At 50.2% G+C, this 16,209-nt stretch overlaps 1 protein-coding gene across 1 annotated transcript in view; it reads right to left on the bottom strand.

Annotated features, from left to right (window-relative positions):
• Positions 1-5,697, bottom strand: part of SLC52A2 (solute carrier family 52 member 2) — a 140,893-nt gene extending 135,196 nt beyond the window's left edge. Inside the window, exon 1 of the mRNA XM_053715505.1 lies at positions 5,654-5,697. The gene's annotated coding sequence lies outside the window, so the exon portion shown is untranslated. The remainder of the gene's footprint in view (positions 1-5,653) is intronic.
• Positions 5,698-16,209: the final 10,512 nt, after the last annotated feature.

The following is a 16,209-nucleotide window of genomic DNA, read 5'->3' as shown; positions in this document are numbered from 1 at the left end:
ACAGTAAGTGCCCCCATCCCTCTCTCCTCTCATACAGTAAGTGCCCCCATCCCTCTCTCCTCTCATACAGTAAGTGCCCCCATCCCTCTCTCCTCTCATACAGTAAGTGCCCCCATCCCTCTCTCCTCTCATACAGTAAGTGCCCCTCATACCTCTCTCCTCTCATACAGTAAGTGCCCCCATCCCTCTCTCCTCTCATACAGTAAGTGCCCCTCATCCCTCTCTCCTCTCATACAGTAAGTGCCCCCATCTCTCACTCCTCTCATACAGTAAGTGCCCTTCATACATCTCTCCTCTCATACAGTAAGTGCCTCCATCCCTCTCTCCTCTCATACAGTAAGTGCCCCTCATTCCTCTCTCCCCTCATACAGTAAGTGCCCCCATCCCTCTCTCCTCTATACAGTAAGTGCCCCTCATTCCTCTCTCCCCTCATGTAGTAAGTGCCCCCATCCCTCTCTCCCCTCAAACCTGCCTAGAGGAAGCAGTGATGCAGAGGGGTTGATACATGCCTGGTAGCCCACTGAGACCAGCCAATTTGGGGGAGATATAGCTTCTGACTTGACCCCAATCTCAGCAACTATAGCTCTAGTGGCAGACCTACTATACGGGTGCGATTCTGGGTTTGGACAGAGGCATATCCCATAGCGGAGATACTGCCACATTCACCCCTCATCTCTGCTTTCATACAATAAGTACCCCTCATCCTTCTCTATTCTCATACAGTAAGTGCCCCTCAACCCTCTCAACAAGTGCCCCTCAATTCTCTCTCCCCTCATAGAGTAAGTGCCCCTCATTGTTTATGTTGGTAATGTATGACGGTTGTTTATCTTTAATATTTTAGACAAAGTAATTGGTAAGACTATAGTCAAATTGTAGTTAGTAATTTTAAAAGGGTATTTTGTATTTTAGTTTACATTCATAGTCCTGTATAGTCTTAACTAGTCACTCTTGTATGCTAAGTAATTAATTTATTTGCTAGATAAATATCCTTTGGGTTGCATATTTCTTAATCAGGCCCATTATTGTAGCAGATCTCTCTGGTATGTAATTTATCTCTGCAAATCTTTATCTGTATTTAGGAATTTACTTTATTGCTGCTAAAGAATTTATTTAATCTCATATAACTTGGCATAGAAATTGACTGGTAAAGTGTATTGTTCTATTGTTTAACTAAGCACTGTTAAGGTTAGTGGCTCATATCTTGGTCTCTCATTGTGGTATTTTAATGAAATTCAACTGCGAATACGGTTATAAATAAGGTAACTTTTGTGATCTTTGCATAGTATAGTCTAACAGTATAAACGTGTATAGTTTGATTCAGATCTGTGTTTTTACAAATATATTTTAATGTGTCTATAAATTTTAACTAATATAAAGAATTTAGGAATTTACATTAATTTTATTGTTTGGTATATGCATGTTTATTTTAAAGAATAATTATTAAATATATTGTATTATAACCCGGCCATATACTGACACCGCTCTCTCCCCTCATACAGTAAGTGACCCTCATCCCTATCTCCTCTCAAACAGTAAGTGCCCCTCACCCCTCTTCTCTCATACAGTAAGTGACCTTCATCCCTCTCTCCTCTCATACAGTAATTGCCCTTCATCCTTCTCTCCTCTCGAACAGTAAGTTCCCCTCATCCCTCTATACCCTCAAAAGTAAGTGCCCCTCATCCCTCTCTCCCCTCATACAGTAACTGCCCCTCATCCCTCTCTCCCATCATACAGTAAGTGCCCCTCATCCCTCTCTCCCCTCATACAGTAAGTGCCTCTCACCCCTCTATCCCCTCATACAGTAAATGCTCCTCATCCCTCTCTCCCCTCATACAGTAAGTGTCCCTCATGCCTCTCCCCTCTCATACAGTAAGTGCCCCTCTCCCCTCTCATACAGTAAGTGCCCCTCTCATACAGTAAGTGCCCCTCATCCCTCTCTCCCCTCAAACAGTAAGTGCCCCTCACCCCTCTCCCCTCTCATACAGTAAGTACCCCTCATCTCTCTCTCCCCTCATACAGTAAGTGCCCCTAATCCCTCACCCCTCTCATACAGTAAGTGCCCCTCATCCCTCTCTCCTCTCATACAGCAAGTGACCCTCATCCCTCTCTCCTCTTATACAATAAGTGCCCTTCATCCCTCTCTCCTCTCATACATTAAGTGCCCCTCATCCCTCTCTCCTCTCATACAGTAAGTGCCCCTCATCCCTCTCTCCTCTTATACAATAAGTGCCCTTCATCCCTCTCTCCCCTCATACAGTAAGTGCTCCTCATCCCTCTCTCCTCTCATACAGTAAGTTCCCCTCATCCCTCTCTCCACTCATACAGTAAGTGCCCCTCATCCATCTCTCCCCTCATAAAGTAACTGCCCCTCATCCCTCTCTCCCCTCATACAGTAAGTTCCGCTCATCCCTCTCTCCACTCATACAGTAAGTGCTCCTCATCCCTCTCTCCTCTCATACAGTAAGTGCCTCTCACCCCTCTATCCCCTCATACAGTAAGTGCCCCTCATCACTCTCTCCTCTCAGACAGTAAGTGACCCTCATCCCTCTCTCCCCTCATACAGTAAGTGCCCCTCATCCCTCTCTCCTCTCATACAGTAAGTGCCCCTCATCCCTCTCTCCTCTCATGCAGTAAGTGCTCCTCATCCCTCTCTTCCTTATACAATAAGTGCTCCTCATCCCTCTCTCCTCTCATACAGTAAGTGCCCCTCATCCCTCTCTCCCCTCATAGAGTAAGTGCTCCTCATCCCTCTCTCCCCTCATACAGTAAGTGCTCCTCATCCCTCTCTCCCCTCATACAGTAAGTGCTCCTCATCCCTCTCTCCTCTCATACAGTAAGTGCTCCTCATCCCTCTCTCCTCTCATACAGTAAGTGCTCCTCATCCCTCTCTCCTCTCATACAGTAAGTGCCCCTCATCCCTCTCTCCCCTCATACAGTAAGTGCCCCTCATCCCTCTCTCCTCTTATACAGTAAGTGCTCCTCATCCCTCTCTCCTCTCATACAGTAAGTGCTCCTCATCCCTCTCTCCTCTCATACAGTAAGTGCCCCTCATCCCTCTCTCCTCTTATACAGTAAGTGCCCCTCATCCCTCTCTCCCCTCATACAGTAAGTGCCCCTCATCCCTCTCTCTCCTCTCATACAGTAAGTTCCCCTCACTCCTCTCTCCCCTCATACAATAAGTGCTCCTCACCCCTCTCTCCCATCAAAGTAAGTGCCCCTCATCCCTCACCCCTCTCATACAGTAAGTGCCCCTCATCTTTCTCTCCTCTCATACAGTAAGTGCCGCTCATCCCTCTCTCCTCTCATACAGTAATTGCCCCTCATCCCTCTCTCCTCTCATACAGTAAGTGCCCCTCATCCCTCTCTCCTCTCATACAGTAATTGCCCCTCATCCCTCTCTCCTCTCATACAGTAATTGCCCCTCATCCCTCTCTCCTCTCATACAGTAAGTGCCCCTCATCCCTCTCTCCTCTCATACAGTAAGTTCCCCTCATCCCTCTCTCCTCTCATACAGTAAGTGCCCCTCATCCCTCTCTCCTCTCGTACAGTAAGTGCCCCTAATCCCTCTCTCCCCTCATACAGTAAGTGCCCCTCATCCCTCTCTCCTCTCATACAGTAATTGCCCCTCATCCCTCTCTCCTCTCATACAGTTATTGCCCCTCATCCCTCTCTCCTCTTGTACAGTAAGTGCCCCTCATCCCTCTCTCCTCTCATACAGTAAGTGCCCCTCATCCCTCTCTCCTCTCATACAATAAGTGCCCCTCATCCCTCTCTCCCCTCATACAGTAAGTGCCCCTCATCCCTCTCTCCTCTCATACAATAAATGCCCCTCATCCCTCTCTCCTCTCATACAGTAATTGCCCTTCATCCCTCTCATACAGTAATTGCCCCTCATCTCTCTCTCCTCTCATACAGTAATTGCCCCCCATCCCTCTCTGCTCGCATACAGTAATTGCCCTTCATCCCTCTCTCCTGTCATACAGTAAGTGCCTCTCATCCCTCTCTCCCCTCATACAGTAAGTGCCCCCATCCCTCTCTTCTCTCATACAGTAAGTGCCCCTCATCACTCTCTCCCCTCATACAGTAAGTGCCCCTTATCCCTCTCTCCCCTCATAAAGTAATTGCCCCCATCCCTCTCTCCCCTCATAAAGTAATTGCCCCATCCCTCTTTCCCCTCATAAAGTAATTGCCCCTCATTCCTCTCTCCCCTCATACAGTAAGTGCCCCCATCCCTCTCTCCTCTCATACAGTAAGTGCCCCTCATTCCTCTCTCCCCTCATGTAGTAAGTGCCCCCATCCCTCTCTCCCCTCATGTAGTAAGTGCCCCCATCCCTCTCTCCTCTCATACAGTAAGTGCCCCTCATCCCTCTCTCCTCTCATACAATAAGTGCCCCTCATCCCTCTCTCCCCTCATACAGTAAGTGCCCCTCATCCCTCTCTCCTCTCATACAGTAAGTGCCCCCATCCCTCTCTCCTCTCATACAGTAAGTGCCCCTCATTCCTCTCTCCCCTCATACAGTAAGTGCCCCTCATCCCTCTCTCCCCTCATACAGTAAGTGCCCCCATCCCTCTCTCCTCTCATACAGTAAGTGTCCCTCATTCCTCTCTCCCCTCATACAGTAAGTGCCCCTCATCCCACTCTCCCCTCATACAGTAAGTGCCCCTCATCCCTCTCTCCCCTGATACAGTAAGTGCCCCGCATCCCTCTCTCCCCTCATGTAGTAAGTGCCCCTCATCCCTCTCTCTCCTCATACAGTAAGTGCCCCCATCCCTCTCTCCTCTCATACAGTAAGTTACCCTCATCCCTCTCTCCTCTCATACAGTAAGTGCCCCTCATCCCTCTCTCCCCTCATACAGTAAGTGCCCTTCATCCCTTTCTCCTCTCGTACAGTAAGTGCCCCTCATCCCTCTCTCTCCTCATACAGTAAGTGTCCCTCATCACTCTCTTCTCTCATACAGTAAGTGCCCCCATCCCTCTCTCCTCTCATACAGTAAGTGCCCCCATCCCTCTCTCCTCTCATACAGTAAGTGCCCCTCATACCTCTCTCCCCTCATACAGTAAGTGCCCCCATCCCTCTCTCCTCTCATACAGTAAGTGCCCCATCCTTCTCTCCTCTCATACAGTAAGTGCCCCTCATACCTCTCTCCCCTCATACAGTAAGTGCCCCCATCCCTCTCTCCTCTCATACAGTAAGTGCCCCATCCCTCTCTCCTCTCATACAGTAAGTGCCCCCATCCCTCTCTCCTTTCATACAGTAAGTGCCCCCATCCCTCTCTCCTCTCATACAGTAAGTGCCCCCATCCCTCTCTCCTCTCATACAGTAAGTGCCCCCATCCCTCTCTCCTCTCATACAGTAAGTGCCCCTCATACCTCTCTCCTCTCATACAGTAAGTGCCCCCATCCCTCTCTCCTCTCATACAGTAAGTGCCCCTCATCCCTCTCTCCTCTCATACAGTAAGTGCCCCCATCTCTCTCTCCTCTCATACAGTAAGTGCCCCCATCTCTCTCTCCTCTCATACAGTAAGTGCCCCCATCTCTCTCTCCTCTCATACAGTAAGTGCCCCTCATACATCTCTCCTCTCATACAGTAAGTGCCCCCATCCCTCTCTCCTCTCATACAGTAAGTACCCCAACACAGTAAGTGTTCCTTACCCGTTTACCATCTGTTCTTCTGTGTGATTTCTATCTGTGTAACAAGAAGTTACAAATGTTGGGAGAGGGGCATGACGTGAGTCATGAGACACAAACTGCCCTGCCCCCGAGTGCGCAGAGGGTCACTGGCAACTGCTGAATAAATCATCCATCAACCAAACGTTCTCTGCCATTTCATCCTATAGTATAATTCAACCAGGAGCTGTGATAGGTACAGGGCAGTTATAGGGTGAGGGGTCAAGCAACAGGGCAGTACTATGCACTTACTGTACGAGAGGAGAGAGAGATGAGGGGCACTTACTGTATGAGGGGAGAGAGGAATGAGAGGCACTTACTGTATGAGAGGAGAGAGGGATAAAGAGCACTTACTGTATGAGAGGAGAGAGGGAAGAGGGGCACTTACTGTATGAGGGGAGAGAAGGATGAGGGGCACTTACTGTATGAGAGGAGAGAGGGATGAGGGGCACTTACTGTATGAGAGGAGAGAGGGATGAGGGGCACTTACTGTATGAGAGGAGAGAGGGATGAGGGGCACTTACTGTATGAGAGGAGAGAGGGATGAGGGGCACTTACTGTATGAGAGGAGAGAGGGATGAGGAGCACTTACTGTATGAGAGGAGAGAGGGATGAGGGGCACTTACTGTATGAGAGGAGAGAGGGATAAAGAGCACTTACTGTATGAGAGGAGAGAGTGATGAGGAGCACTTACTGTATGAGAGGAGAGAGGGATGAGGGGCACTTACTGTATGAGAGGAGAGAGGGATGAGGGGCACTTACTGTATAAGAGGAGAGAGGGATGAGGGCACTTACTGTATGAGGGGAGAGAGGGATGAGGGGCACTTACTGTATGAGAGGAGAGAGGGATGAGGGCACTTACTGTATGAGAGGAGAGAGGGATGAGGGGCACTTACTGTATGAGAGGAGAGAGAGATGAGGGCACTTACTGTATGAGAGGAGAGAGGGGTGAGGGGCACTTACTGTATGAGGGGAGAGAGGGATGAGGGGCACTTACTGTATGAGAGGAGAGAGGGATGAGGGGCACTTACTGTATGAGGGGAGAGAGGGATGAGGGGCACTTACTGTACGAGAGGAGAGAGGGATGAGGGGCACTTACTGTATGAGAGTAGAGAGGGATGAGGGCACCTACTGTATGAGAGGAGAGAGGGATGAGGAGCACTTACTGTATGAGAGGAGAGAGGGATGAGGGGCACTTACTGTATGAGAGGAGAGAGGGATGAGGGGCACTTACTGTATGAGCGGAGAGAGGGATGAGGAGCACTTACTGTATGAGGGGAGAGAGGGATGAGGGGCACTTACTGTATGAGAGGAGAGAGGGATGAGGGGTACTTACTGTATGAGAGGAGAGAGGGATGAGGGCACTTACTGTATGAGAGGAGAGAGGGATAAAGAGCACTTACTGTATGAGAGGAGAGAGGGATGAGGGAGCACTTACTGTATGAGAGGAGAGAGGGATGAGGGGCACTTACTGTATGAGAGTAGAGAGGGATAAAGAGCACTTACTGTATGAGAGGAGAGAGGGATGAGGGGCACTTACTGTATGAGGGGAGAGAGGGATGAGGAGCACTTACTGTATGAGAGGAGAGAGGGATGAGGGGCACTTACTGTATGAGAGGAGAGAGGGATGAAGGGCACTTACTGTATGAGGGGAGAGAGGGATGAGGGGCACTTATTGTATGAGAGGAGAGAGGGATGAAGGGCACTTACTGTATGAGGGGAGAGAGGGATGAGGGGCACTTACTGTATGAGGGGAGAGAGGGATGAGGGGCACTTACTGTATGAGAGGAGAGAGGGATGAGGAGCACTTACTGTATGAGAGGAGAGAGGGATGAGGGGCACTTACTGTATGAGTGGAGAGAGGGATGAGGAGCACTTACTGTATGAGTGGAGAGAGGGATGAGGGGCACTTACTGTATGAGAGGAGAGAGGGATGAGGGGCACTTACTGTATGAGAGGAGAGAGGGATGAGGGGCACTTACTGTATGAGAGGAGAGAGGGATGAGGGGCACTTACTGTATGAGGGGAGAGAGGGATGAGGGCACTTACTGTATGAGAGGAGAGAGGGATGAGGGGCACTTACTGTATGAGGGGAGAGAGGGATGAGGGGCACTTACTGTATGAGGGGAGAGAGTGATGAGGGGCACTTACTGTATGAGGGGAGAGAGGGATGAGGGGCACTTACTGTATGAGAGGAGAGAGGGATGGGGGCACTTACTGTATGAGAGGAGAGAGGGATGGGGGCACTTACTGTATGAGAGGAGAGAGGGATGGGGGCACTTACTGTATGAGGGGAGAGAGTGATGAGGGGCACTTACTGTATGAGGGGAGAGAGTGATGAGGGGCACTTACTGTATGAGGGGAGAGAGGGATGAGGGGCACTTACTGTATGAGGGTAGAGAGGGATGAGGGGCACTTACTGTATGAGAGGAGAGAGGGATGAGGAGCACTTACTGTATGAGAGGAGAGAGGGATGAGGGGCACTTACTGTATGAGGGGAGAGAGGGATGGGGACACTTACTGTATGAGAGGAGAGAGGGATGAGGGGCACTTACTGTATGAGAGGAGAGAGGGATGAGGGGCACTTACTGTATGAGAGGAGAGAGGGATGAGGGGCACTTACTGTATGAGAGGAGAGAGGGATGAGGGGCACTTACTGTATAAGAGGAGAGAGGGATGAGGGCACTTACTGTATGAGGGGAGAGAGGGATGAGGGGCACTTACTGTATGAGGGGAGAGAGGGATGAGGGCACTTACTGTATGAGGGGAGAGAGGGATGAGGGGCACTTACTGTATAAGAGGAGAGAGGGATGAGGGACACTTACTGTATGAGGGGAGAGAGGGATGAGGGGCACTTACTGTATGAGAGGAGAGAGGGATGAGGGCACTTACTGTATGAGAGGAGAGAGGGATGAGGGGCACTTACTGTATGAGAGGAGAGAGAGATGAGGGCACTTACTGTATGAGAGGAGAGAGGGGTGAGGGGCACTTACTGTATGAGGGGAGAGAGGGATGAGGGGCACTTACTATATGAGAGGAGAGAGGGATGAGGGGCACTTACTGTATGAGGGGAGAGAGGGATGAGGGGCACTTACTGTACGAGAGGAGAGAGGGATGAGGGGCACTTACTGTATGAGAGTAGAGAGGGATGAGGGCACCTACTGTATGAGAGGAGAGAGGGATGAGGAGCACTTACTGTATGAGAGGAGAGAGGGATGAGGGGCACTTACTGTATGAGAGGAGAGAGGGATGAGGGGCACTTACTGTATGAGAGGAGAGAGGGATGAGGAGCACTTACTGTATGAGGGGAGAGAGGGATTGTGACAAAACCAATCTCGCCACTGTACATTGGAGGGCCTGTTATGGAACATTCTTTGGGCTGGAGGTACATGGGCTTAAGGATACCCAGAGACTGCATGAAAATATGGAATTTTATATGCTGGACACCCCATGTACTTTCATAACTCTGTCTTATGTCTATGTCACCCTGTATCCATAAATACAGGATGGGTACAGGGTGTGAGTGCCCCTTGTGGGAGCAATTGTGACTCTATAAGCCAAGTGGGCATAAAAGACTTTATAGCTAATAAGAACTGTTCCTATATTCTCTAATAAGATGTATTCTATGTATGTTTAAGATCTGATTGTGTCTCAGGAGTCTGTCTGGGTAAACTGATTGTGTCCTTGTGTGATTATGTTAACTAGACTGCCCAACATCAGATTGTCTGAGTAAACGTTCTTCCCTAGTTAATTAACTTAATATGTTAATCTGTTTTACCTTTGAATAGATAATTGTTAGAGGTTTGATGCATTGTTCATATGTTTGCTTTACTGTTTAACCAATGCCCTTTGTAACCTGAAGCCAGGGTGTATAAATCTGTGTGCTGCCTTCAAATAAAGCATATATTCTGTTTAAACCTGAAAACTGGCTGGTTGGTGAATTGCTGATTCCCTATGCAGGACGTTGTTCCCTGGTATTAACCCTTGGTACACAGTTGGTACCGTAACATTGGTGGCAGCGGTGGGATGAACCTTATCGCCCAGACGAGCAACTACACAAGCCAGTAACCTCAGGAAGAGGGGGATTATTACAATACTGACTAAGATGGAAAAGAGAAAAGTAAATTTTGCAGCTTTTAAAAACTTCCTGGAAACAGAAGGAGAGATTGATGGGTACCTTGCGGATTTTGAGAGGCAATGTGCACTACACAAGGTACCCGCAGAGGACTGGGTCACGATATTATCTGGAAAATTATCCGGCCGGGCCAGAGAGGCTTTTCGGGCCATTCCAGATGAGGAAGTCAGGGATTATAATACTGTAAAAGAGGCTCTGCTCTCCAGGTATGCGGTTACACCGGAGGCATACCGGAGGCGGTTCAGAGACACTGTTAAATTAGCTGGAGATTCCTACCTTGAGTGGGCATGTAAGGTGCACCGCACAGCAGCTCACTGGATAGCGGGGTGCCAAGCCATATCTGGGGAAGAGGTGCTGCAGCTATTCCTGTTGGAACATTGCTTCGACAAGTTACCCGCAGGAGTTCGAGAGTGGGTTCGGGACCGTAAACCCTCCACCCTGCAGGAAGCGGCTTGCTTGGCAGATGAGTATACGGATGCCCGCAAACTGGACACTGCTACCTTTAAGCCCCCTTCTAGAGTGGAGTACAGACCCCCAGTCACCCCAGCAGCTGCCAGTTACCAAACCCCGGCGCACCGCTATACCACACGGCCTCCGGCCACGAACTACCCTCAGAGTGCCCGGTTCAATTCGCGGGGCTACTCACAACCTATTCGGTGCTTTGGATGTAAGCAACTAGGGCACAAAAGACCAGAGTGTCCCCTAAACGCAGCGAACCAAGCGCAGTCCTGGAGAAGACCCGCCGGCGGAATCCCACGTAATCCTCAGCCTGCGGCCCGCTACGTAGAGGCGCAAGAATGCTGGAGCATCCTACATGAGGCAGACCTTGTGCAAGCTGCCCACCGGAATAACCGGCAACTGGTTAAAGTGAATGGGAAGAAGGCCAGTGGTCTACGGGATACTGGTGCTACCATGACCTTGCTTCAAAAGAACTTGGTGTCTGAGAAACAGTACACTGGAGACACTGTGGCTGTGAGGGTAGCAGGGGGCGGTGTGTTCAGCCTACCTGTTGCCAGGGTACATTTGGATTGGGGAGTGGGCGCTAGACCTGTGAATGTGGGGGTCAAGAAGGACTTACCTGCTGATGTTCTTCTTGGAAATGACTTGGCCCCCCTTGTTTCTGCCTATGCTCCCATGGGTCCCGCTGATGTTAACCCTGTGACTACCCGTGCTCAGATCCGTGCAGCAGAGACTGACCCCCCTGCTGCTAAGCCCCAGAACGCTGAGCTCAGCAAATCTCTATCCGCTATTGATACGTGGAAGTCCCGTTACAATGCGCTGATGAAGGAGAAGAGGAGCGCAGAGGAAAAGGCACGTTTAGAACGTGAATCTCTGCTAGACAAGCTGCACCGACAGACTGCAGAAAACACCAGCTTGAGAGTGGAACATGAAACATTAAAGACAAACTTAGCGACACTTGTGGAGAAGCTGACGCTGGCTCATAGTGAGGTGCAGCAACTCAAGGGCACCCTATGTCAGTATGAAGGGATTGTGGATACCTATAAAGAGCAGGTACAGAAAACTCGTAAAGAAGCTGATGGGATTTTGAAGGACTGTTTGGCCCTGGTCTGGGCACTGAGGAATTTGAACCCTTGTTTGTATGGACAGGAATTCTCTCTCATAACGGGAATACAGATGGATTGTCCCAGCAAACTGACATGCCTACCAGGCGCTCTGGTGGTATATGGCACAGTATATACCCTGGACAGCCGAGCATAACAAACCAGAGGGAGAGGAGTTTGATGGTCCTGGCTTGTTATGGGAGTCCTTTGCAGAGCCTGACTTTGGGAGCCCAGACTCCATTCCCCAGCGGCAGGCTGCGTTACAAGGGGTAGGGACAGTTGGTCCTGTCCCCCAGTAACACGGCTGTTTAGCCAAAGGGGAGACGATTGGTCTCCCCCTCCAGCAGCACAGCTATTTATCCAAAGGGGAGACAGTCGGTCTCCCCCTCCAGCAACCAGGCTCCCACCAGGCTACTTCCATGGTAGTGCTGGCACCCGGGCAGAGTACAGCTGGTCTCTGCCCACCTCGCAACCCACCAATTCAGCGTACCAGTCCCCCACACAGCTGTGGTGAGGCACCTGGACATGGACAAGTTTTCCCCGTACTCAGGTGTAGTAACCATTTATTGTGGGTGGGCTGTACTACTAATTGTGTTTTATGGGTGGGTTGCTGGACTAACCAGGGCACTGACCGGCAGGAGGTCAGATACCCTGTTAGTCTGTTTGGAAAAGGGGAGAGATGTGACAAAACCAATCTCGCCACTGTACATTGGAGGGCCTGTTATGGAACATTCTTTGGGCTGGAGGTACATGGGCTTAAGGATACCCAGAGACTGCATGAAAATATGGAATTTTATATGCTGGACACCCCATGTACTTTCATAACTCTGTCTTATGTCTATGTCACCCTGTATCCATAAATACAGGATGGGTACAGGGTGTGAGTGCCCCTTGTGGGAGCAATTGTGACTCTATAAGCCAAGTGGGCATAAAAGACTTTATAGCTAATAAGAACTGTTCCTATATTCTCTAATAAGATGTATTCTATGTATGTTTAAGATCTGATTGTGTCTCAGGAGTCTGTCTGGGTAAACTGATTGTGTCCTTGTGTGATTATGTTAACTAGACTGCCCAACATCAGATTGTCTGAGTAAACGTTCTTCCCTAGTTAATTAACTTAATATGTTAATCTGTTTTACCTGTGAATAGATAATTGTTAGAGGTTTGATGCATTGTTCATATGTTTGCTTTACTGTTTAACCAATGCCCTTTGTAACCTGAAGCCAGGGTGTATAAATCTGTGTGCTGCCTTCAAATAAAGCATATATTCTGTTTAAACCTGAAAACTGGCTGGTTGGTGAATTGCTGATTCCCTATGCAGGACGTTGTTCCCTGGTATTAACCCTTGGTACACAGTTGGTACCGTAACAGGGATGAGGGGCACTTACTGTATGAGAGCAGAGAGGGATGAGGGGTACTTACTGTATGAGAGGAGAGAGGGATGAGGGCACTTACTGTATGAGAGGAGAGAGGGATAAAGAGCACTTACTGTATGAGAGGAGAGAGGGATGAGGGAGCACTTACTGTATGAGAGGAGAGAGGGATGAGGGGCACTTACTGTATGAGAGTAGAGAGGGATAAAGAGCACTTACTGTATGAGAGGAGAGAGGGATGAGGGGCACTTACTGTATGAGGGGAGAGAGGGATGAGGAGCACTTACTGTATGAGAGGAGAGAGGGATGAGGGGCACTTACTGTATGAGAGGAGAGAGGGATGAAGGGCACTTACTGTATGAGGGGAGAGAGGGATGAGGGGCACTTACTGTATGAGAGGAGAGAGGGTTGAAGGGCACTTACTGTATGAGGGGAGAGAGGGATGAGGGGCACTTACTGTATGAGGGGAGAGAGGGATGAGGGGCACTTACTGTATGAGAGGAGAGAGGGATGAGGAGCACTTACTGTATGAGAGGAGAGAGGGATGAGGGGCACTTACTGTATGAGTGGAGAGAGGGATGAGGAGCACTTACTGTATGAGTGGAGAGAGGGATGAGGGGCACTTACTGTATGAGAGGAGAGAGGGATGAGGGGCACTTACTGTATGAGAGGAGAGAGGGATGAGGGGCACTTACTGTATGAGAGGAGAGAGGGATGAGGGGCACTTACTGTATGAGGGGAGAGAGGGATGAGGGCAATTACTGTATGAGAGGAGAGAGGGATGAGGGGCACTTACTGTATGAGGGGAGAGAGGGATGAGGGGCACTTACTGTATGAGGGGAGAGAGTGATGAGGGGCACTTACTGTATGAGGGGAGAGAGGGATGAGGGGCACTTACTGTATGAGAGGAGAGAGGGATGGGGGCACTTACTGTATGAGAGGAGAGAGGGATGGGGGCACTTACTGTATGAGAGGAGAGAGGGATGGGGGCACTTACTGTATGAGGGGAGAGAGTGATGAGGGGCACTTACTGTATGAGGGGAGAGAGTGATGAGGGGCACTTACTGTATGAGGGGAGAGAGGGATGAGGGGCACTTACTGTATGAGGGTAGAGAGGGATGAGGGGCACTTACTGTATGAGAGGAGAGAGGGATGAGGAGCACTTACTGTATGAGAGGAGAGAGGGATGAGGGGCACTTACTGTATGAGGGGAGAGAGGGATGGGGACACTTACTGTATGAGAGGAGAGAGGGATGAGGGGCACTTACTGTATGAGGGGAGAGAGGGATGAGGGCACTTACTGTATGAGAGGAGAGAGGGATGAGGGGCACTTACTGTATGAGCGGAGAGAGGGATGAGGGGCACTTACTGTATGAGGGGAGAGAGGGATGAGGGGCACTTACTGTATGAGAGGAGAGAGGGATGGGGACACTTACTGTATGAGAGGAGAGAGCGATGAGGGGCACTTACTGTATGAGAGGAGAGAGGGATGAGGGCACTTACTGTATGAGAGGAGAGAGGGATGAGGAGCACTTACTGTATGAGAGGAGAGAGGGGTGAGGGGCACTTACTGTATGAGAGGAGAGAGGGATGAGGAGCACTTACTGTATGAGAGGAGAGAGGGATGAGGAGCACTTACTGTATGAGAGGAGAGAGGGATGAGGGGCACTTACTGTATGAGGGGAGAGAGGGATGAGGGGCACTTACTGTATGAGAGGAGAGAGGGATGAGGGGCACTTACTGTATGAGGGGAGAGAGGCGTGAGTGGCACTTACTGTATGAGAGGAGAGAGGGGTGAGGGGCACTTACTGTATGAGGGTAGAGAGGGATGGGAGGCACTTACTGTATGAGAGGAGAGAGGGATGAGGGGCACTTACTGTATGAGAGGAGAGAGGGATAAAGGGGCACTTACTGTATGAGGGGAGAGAGCGATGAGGGCACTTACTGTATGAGAGGAGAGAGGGATGAGGGGCACTTACTGTATGAGGGGAGAGAGGCGTGAGTGGCACTTACTGTATGAGAGGAGAGAGGGATGAGGGTCACTTACTGTATGAGGGTAGAGAGGGATGGGAGGCACTTACTGTATGAGAGGAGAGAGGGATGAGGGGCACTTACTGTATGAGAGGAGAGAGGGATAAAGGGGCACTTACTGTATGAGGGGAGAGAGGGATGAGGGCACTTACTGTATGAGGGGAGAGAGGGATGAGGGCACTTACTGTATGAGAGGAGAGAGGGATGAGGGGCACTTACTGTATGAGGGGAGAGAGGGATGAGGGGCACTTACTGTATGAGGGTAGAGAGGGATGGGAGGCACTTACTGTATGAGAGGAGAGAGGGATGAGGGGCACTTACTGTATGAGAGGAGAGAGGGATAAAGGGGCACTTACTGTATGAGGGGAGAGAGGGATGAGGGCACTTACTGTATGAGAGGAGAGAGGGATGAGGGGCACTTACTGTATGAGGGGAGAGAGGGATGAGGGGCACTTACTGTATGAGAGGAGAGAGGGATGAGGGGCACTTACTGTATGAGAGGAGAGAGGGATGAGGGGCACTTACTGTATGAGAGGAGAGAGGGATGAGGGGCACTTACTGTATGAGGGGAGAGAGGGATGAGGGGCACTTACTGTATGAGGGGAGAAAGGGATGAGGGCACTTACTGTATGAGAGGAGAGAGGGATGAGGGGCACTTACTGTATGAGGGGAGAGAGGGATGAGGAGCACTTACTGTATGAGAGGAGAGAGGGATGAGGGGCACTTACTGTATGAGAGGAGAGAGGGATGAGGGGCACTTACTGTATGAGGGGAGAGAGGGATGAGGGGCACTTACTGTATGAGGGGAGAAAGGGATGAGGGCACTTACTGTATGAGAGGAGAGAGGGATGAGGGGCACTTACTGTATGAGGGGAGAGAGGGATGAGGGCACTTAATGTATGAGAGGAGAGAGGGATGAGGGGCACTTACTGTATGAGAGGAAAGAGGGATGAGGGGCACTTACTGTATGAGAGGAGAGAGGGATGAGGGGCACTTACTGTATGAGAGGAGAGAGGGATGAGGGGCACTTACTGTATGAGGGGAGATAGGGATGGGGGGCACTTACTGTATGAGGGGAGAGAGGAATGAGGGACACTTACTGTATGAGAGGAGAGAGGGATGGGGGCACTTACTGTATGAGAGGAGAGAGGAATGAGAGGCACTTACTGTATGAGAGGAGAGAGGGATAAAGGGGCACTTACTGTATGAGGGGAGAGAGGGATGAGGGGCAGTTACTGTATGAGAGGAGAGAGGAATGAGGGGCACTTACTGTATGAGGGGAGAGAGGAATGAGGGGCACTTACTGTATGAGAGGAGAGAGGGATGGGGGCACTTACTGTATGAGAGGAGAGAGGGATGGGGGCACTTACTGTATGAGGGGAGAGAGGCGTGAGTGGCACTTACTGTATGAGAGGAGAGAGGGATGAGGGTCACTTACTG

The sequence above is a fragment of the Bombina bombina genome, chromosome 5, assembly GCF_027579735.1.
Source record: "Bombina bombina isolate aBomBom1 chromosome 5, aBomBom1.pri, whole genome shotgun sequence".
In the NCBI taxonomy this organism is placed as follows: domain Eukaryota; kingdom Metazoa; phylum Chordata; class Amphibia; order Anura; family Bombinatoridae; genus Bombina; species Bombina bombina.
Note: the sequence above shows the minus strand (reverse complement) of the source record. Positions and strands in the feature narration are given on the sequence as shown.